This window comes from Hyla sarda, chromosome 2 (assembly GCF_029499605.1).
Source record: "Hyla sarda isolate aHylSar1 chromosome 2, aHylSar1.hap1, whole genome shotgun sequence".
Taxonomy (NCBI): domain Eukaryota; kingdom Metazoa; phylum Chordata; class Amphibia; order Anura; family Hylidae; genus Hyla; species Hyla sarda.
In genome coordinates, this window is record NC_079190.1 from 423666172 (window position 1) to 423671964 (window position 5793).

The window sequence follows — 5793 nt, forward strand, 5'->3', positions numbered from 1 at the left end:
GCTGGTGAAAGGGGGCGTGGTCTCAGTAAAGGGCTATGTTCCCGACATTTTCACAAAAACCCAACATATTTATTAAGGTTTCCACATAAAATGTGGTGGATTTGAGCTGAGGAAAACCCGACAGATCAGAGCATGTGTAAAAAAAGCAAAGTGTAGGGAAAGTGGAAAATGTAGGGAAACCTTAGTAAATACCGTGGAAAATAAATTGTAGGGAATTAAAACCACACAAAGAAACCTACACAACACTCTTAGTAAATCAGGGCCATACATCATATTTCAGTTTTGTAATACAAAGGAGAATCAAAAGAGCCCCCATTTTAGGACCCATTCACACTACGTTCCTGATACGGACAGAGGTGGCAGCAGAGAGCACTGTGGTCAGACTGGAAAGAACTACACAACTTCCTGTGGAGCATACAGCAGCTGATAAATACTGGAAGGTTTACGATTTTTTGAAAGTAATTTATAAATCTGTATAATTTTCTGGCAACAACTAAGTTGAAAAAAAAAATTTCAGTCAGAGTACCCCTTTAATGAAACTTACTACTGTTATCTGAGCCTGCCGAGCGCGGCCAGGTAAGGAAATATGAAAAATAGAAAAAGCAGGGGGAGTGGGGGGACCTAATGTGGGGGGAACTATACTGCCAACCTAATGTGGGGGAACTATACTGCCAACCTAATGTGGGGGAACTATACTGCCAACCTAATGTGGGGGAACTATACTGCCAACCTAATGTGGGGGAACTACAACCTAATGTGGGGGAACTATACTGCCAACCGAATGTGGGGGAACTACAACCTAATGTGGGGGAACTACAACCTAATGTGGGGGAACTATACTGCCAACCGAATGTGGGGGAACTACAACCTAATGTGGGGGAACTACAACCTAATGTGGGGGAACTATACTGCCAACCGAATGTGGGGGAACTACAACCTAATGTGGGGGAGCTATACAAAAATATAAAATTGTACTATTCTGATCCCTATAACTCTTTTTATTCTGTATATGAGGGTCATTTTTTGCGCTTTGATTTGTAGTTTTTATCGATACCATTTTTGTTTTGATGGGACTTTTCAATTGCTTTTTAGATTTTTTGTATGGTATTTGAAGTGACCAAAAATGTGCAAATCTGGTTAGTGCACTATTATGACTTTTGGGGCCCCTCTTTTTATTTTGCCTAGGGCCACGCTAAGCCTAAAACCGTCCCTGAATGTATGTATCTCTATGGGGGAGATTTATCAAAACCTGTGCAGAGGAAAACTCTGCTAAATGAAACAAGTGATCTGATTGGTTGCTATGGGCCACTGGACAAGTTTTTATGAATCTCCCCCTATGTGGCCAGCTAGCCCTAGGATTTGTAGGTATTATTACTGAACATATTGGTAGACAAGACAATGAGCACTATTAGATCAGGAGTGGAGCGGTATAGTGGTTGGCAGACCTGTTACGTAAAGCAGCCAACTGGCCGTTGTGTCTGTATCATTGACAAAGGGTGGCTGGTCAGTCTGGTCATCAGTTTAGAAAGTTTTTTGGAATTGGACTGTATAAGGCTAAATGTCTTTAATTTTATGTGTGCAACAAGAAATGTGCATCACAAAGTAGGAAAAGAACACAAGAGGCAAACCCAAGTTAAAGGAGTATTCCGGCCATATACATCTGTCTGATTGTGGGGGCCAGCCACTGGGACCTCCGCAATCTCCGTGCAGCACCCGCATTCATAGAATGCGGGTGCTGCACAGAGATTGTGGGGTCCCAGCGGCAGGCCCCCCCACGATCAGACATTTTATCCCCTATCCTTTGGATAGGGGATAAGATGTCTATGGCTGGAATACCCCTTTAAGTACTATCTCAACCTGAAGTGCACATTGAAGTTACTCTTGTACATAAATCCTAAAGAGATAGAAACCGTTTAAAGAGGGGATCTAGATGCTGTATTCTTAATAAAGATGGTGTGTAAGCCAGTGACGAATAACTTTAGAATAACATAAAGGTGTTGGGTCCTCCAGAATAAGAGAAACTCTTTGTAGCAATTCTTTACTGAAGGTAATGGATGAGGGTTCTGAATAGAGGGCCCCTTTATATTAAATTCACATTCCTTAATAAGGTTTTTGAAAATGTTTTTTTTTTTAAGAGACAACATCCTTTATTCTAGGGTCCTTAAAATAACATTGATAATAAATATGCAAGATTTTTAAAAATATATTTACAGTTGAAATCCGCCACTCCGAGCAGGCACACAGGCCGCAGCCAGGATCTCACTCTGCAGTCAGCGCATCTGCAGCGTGGAATACACTGTGGATGCGCCCTGTGTGACCAAGTATACAATGAAATAATTGCAAATGCTTCCTCATGTACTATGCACAGGCTGGGCAGGCTATCTCTAAATGCACAATTGCATAATAAGTGATAATGCTGGATATGCAAACCACAGTGCAGGATGACAACCAGGGGATCAGACAGAAACATGTAGGAAAATGGCCACCAAATGTGCCCCCACATAGCCCCACGTGTTCCATCGCTGTTAGGCAACATTCTGCACTGTGGTTTGCATATCCAACATTATCACTTATTATACAATTGTGCATTTAGAGATAGCCTGCCCAGCATGTGCCATTTTTCAAGGGTGTGCTTTGCGCTATAGAGTATCTGCTTTGTCTTTTTGTTTATAATTAACAGAGAAATGTCATAGATTATTATGGTTAACTGTAAGATATGGAGTACAGCCTTCTCCAACAGACACCAGCAGGGATGCTTACCTAGCCTTGTCTGTATATATATATATATATATATATATATATATATATATATATATATATGTATATATGTTTCAGACATTCATAGATGTATGTTTCAGACTAAGCACAGTATTTGTTTTAGAAATGCAAATTTGGAAAAACATGTGTCATTAAAGGGATATTCCGGCTTTAGACATTTTAGATAGGGGATAAAATGTCTGATCGCGGGGGGCTCGCCGCTGGGACCCGCCGCGATTTCCCTACAGCACCCGCATTATGTGCGGAGTTGGGTCTCCAGGCTCGGAAACCGGAAGTTTTCGGGAGCGGAGACGTGACGTAACACCACGACCCCCTCGTGACACCCCCTCCATTCATGTCTATGGGAGGGGGTATAATGGCCATTACGCCCCCTCCCATAGACATGAATGAAGGGGGCGTAACGTGACGCTACGAGGTGGGCGTGCTGTTACGTAACGTCTGTAGTCCCGAAATCTTCTGGTTTCCGAACCTGGAGACATGGGTGCTGCAGGGAAATCACGGGGGGTCCCAGCGGCGAGCCCCCCGCAATCAGAAATCTTATCGCCTATCCTTTGGATAGGGGATAAAATGTCTAAAGCCGGAATACCCCTTTAATTATAATAATTCACTTTTCATTTCAGTGCATGTTTCATGAAGCCAGAATGTCCCGCTATTAAATTCACATTGTTATGAGTCATATCAATGATTTGAGTGTTTGCTACAAAGTAAAAAAAAAATAAAATAGGTGACCATCCTTTAGGTGCACCATTTCCATCATTTTTGCTAGCAGTTGTTCAATGGCAGATCTGCTTTTAATTGTAAATTCTGAAACAACCATATTTCAAATAAATTATGGCCCAGACTTATTAATCTGGTGTGGTTCCCCCATAACAACCAATCACAGCTCATCTATAATTTTACCAGAGCTCATTAAAGGGGTTATACAGGAATAGAAAAACAGAGCTAATTTTTTTCAAAAACGCTCCCTGTCTGTCTTCAGGTTGGGTGTGGTTCTGCTGCTCAGTTCCATTGATGTAAATGCAGCCAAATTGTAATACCCCACACAACCTGGGGACAGACGTAGAGCTGTTTTTGAAAGAAAATAGCTCTGTTTTCTATTCCTGTATAACCTCTTTAAGATATAAAAGCTGAGCTGTGATTGGTTGTTATGGGCAAATCATTCCAGTTTTTGTCTCAGATAGATTGATAAATCTGGGCCTATTGTCTTACCATTAATTGTATGTACCAAACTACAAAAAATCTATAAAAGGACTGTCAACTGCTAACATCACAAATGGCATTGGTTCAATATTTGAAATGCAAATCCAAGGAAGATTGAATTTCACTGAGACAAGTGACCAAGAGTCTTGTTTATTCTGTACAGTATCAACCGTACAGCACCAAACCGTGATAGTTAACACTATGCTGTAGTTAGGCAATGTGTAAAATTGAAAGGTTTGTAAAAGTTTTTGCCATAAAGTAAGAAAACAATGTTCTGTAAATCAAAGTGTGTATGACTGTGTTTCACCTAAAATTAGAATGGTTATTAGGGTTTATTGACAGTTCTGTGTATAGTCACTTTGTAGTTGATCGTATGTATAGCATATTTATTAGGCAACTGTTTTGAGCTACTGTTTTAGCTAGGAATATATGTTACTTTATTGGAGCGTGGGTGGCTAAAAGACAGACAAAATTATTTCTCTGGGAGAAATAAATGAAACAGACAGATAATACAGATAATAGTCTGTCTGGATGATTTTGTCTTTAACAATGCATGTCTAGGTGTTATACTTAATAAAGTATGGGTTTATGTGGTTTTCTGATGCCAAATCATGTTTTCCACTGCAAAATGAAGAATCCTTATACTTTACATTTCAAAACTTAATGGATTATCCGACAACACTTCTTGCTGTGTGGTCCCAGAAGTTTGGAGTTACTGCTATAAGGAGTGACTTTCCAACATAGCTTCAGTGTAATGTAGGGGAGCGCATCCCTAAACTCCACCCGCACCACTTTTTTTTCCTTTGTGAACTTACTACTGTAAGAGGTGGTGGTATCTGGGAAAATAGTCGGGCCCAGATATGGTGAATTACATTGTTTGTATATTTTTGGCAATTCATAACGGTCATAATATTTTTCATATTTTTATTGACCATAATTAATAATTCATAATTTATAAATGAGCTACTAACCCCCGACACTAGCTAAGTGCCCAGGTAAACCTAGCCTAACAGGAGAAAAGGAGAATCTAGCTATCAGGGTCAGCAACTAAGAGGGGGCAGAATCACAAGAACAATAACAGTCGGGGCTGAGGTCAAAAGCCAGGAGGTAACACCAGTCAGGTACCATAGAGCGGTCAGGAGCCTTGAGGCAGCGTCAATGCCAAAGTCAGGAGTCAAGAGAAGGAACCAGAAAAACCAGAGCAGGAGGTCAGAGCACAGCAAATCCAACAAAAAAAATAATGAGAGCGGTCAGGATTCTGCCCCTGATGTGCCTCTCAAAATAACAGCATTCACAAGAGTAGGCAGCAGACATTTGTTTAAAGGGATATTACAGGATTTTTTTCATCAGCCTTTTGAGCCCATGATGCCAAGTTATAATACAGATAATAATCTGTAATATGATAATCTGTGTAATATGCTTCAATTACCTTCATATGCCGCTTTGTCACAATTTGTCAAAATGTAGAGGACCCAAAAGTGCTGTAATGCAAGTCTTTTTATTTTACTGTTGTCTCTGACTTTTCCCAACATTTCATGTGGCCAGAGACAAGATATCATAAGTCACATGGTCTCTGGCGGTGTGGCTATGCTGCAGTGGGTGGGCAGATAGATGGGTTGAAGGTATTTACTGAGGTAATGCTATCCACCCACCCACTTCAGTATAACCACATCCCCTGGAGACCATGTGACTTATGACATATTGTTTTTGGCCACATAGAATGTTGGGAAAGGTCAGAGACAACAGCTCTACAGCTCTTCTGGGTGTGGGTCCCATGTATGAAAATGGGACAAAAAGGTACATGGAGGTAATGGT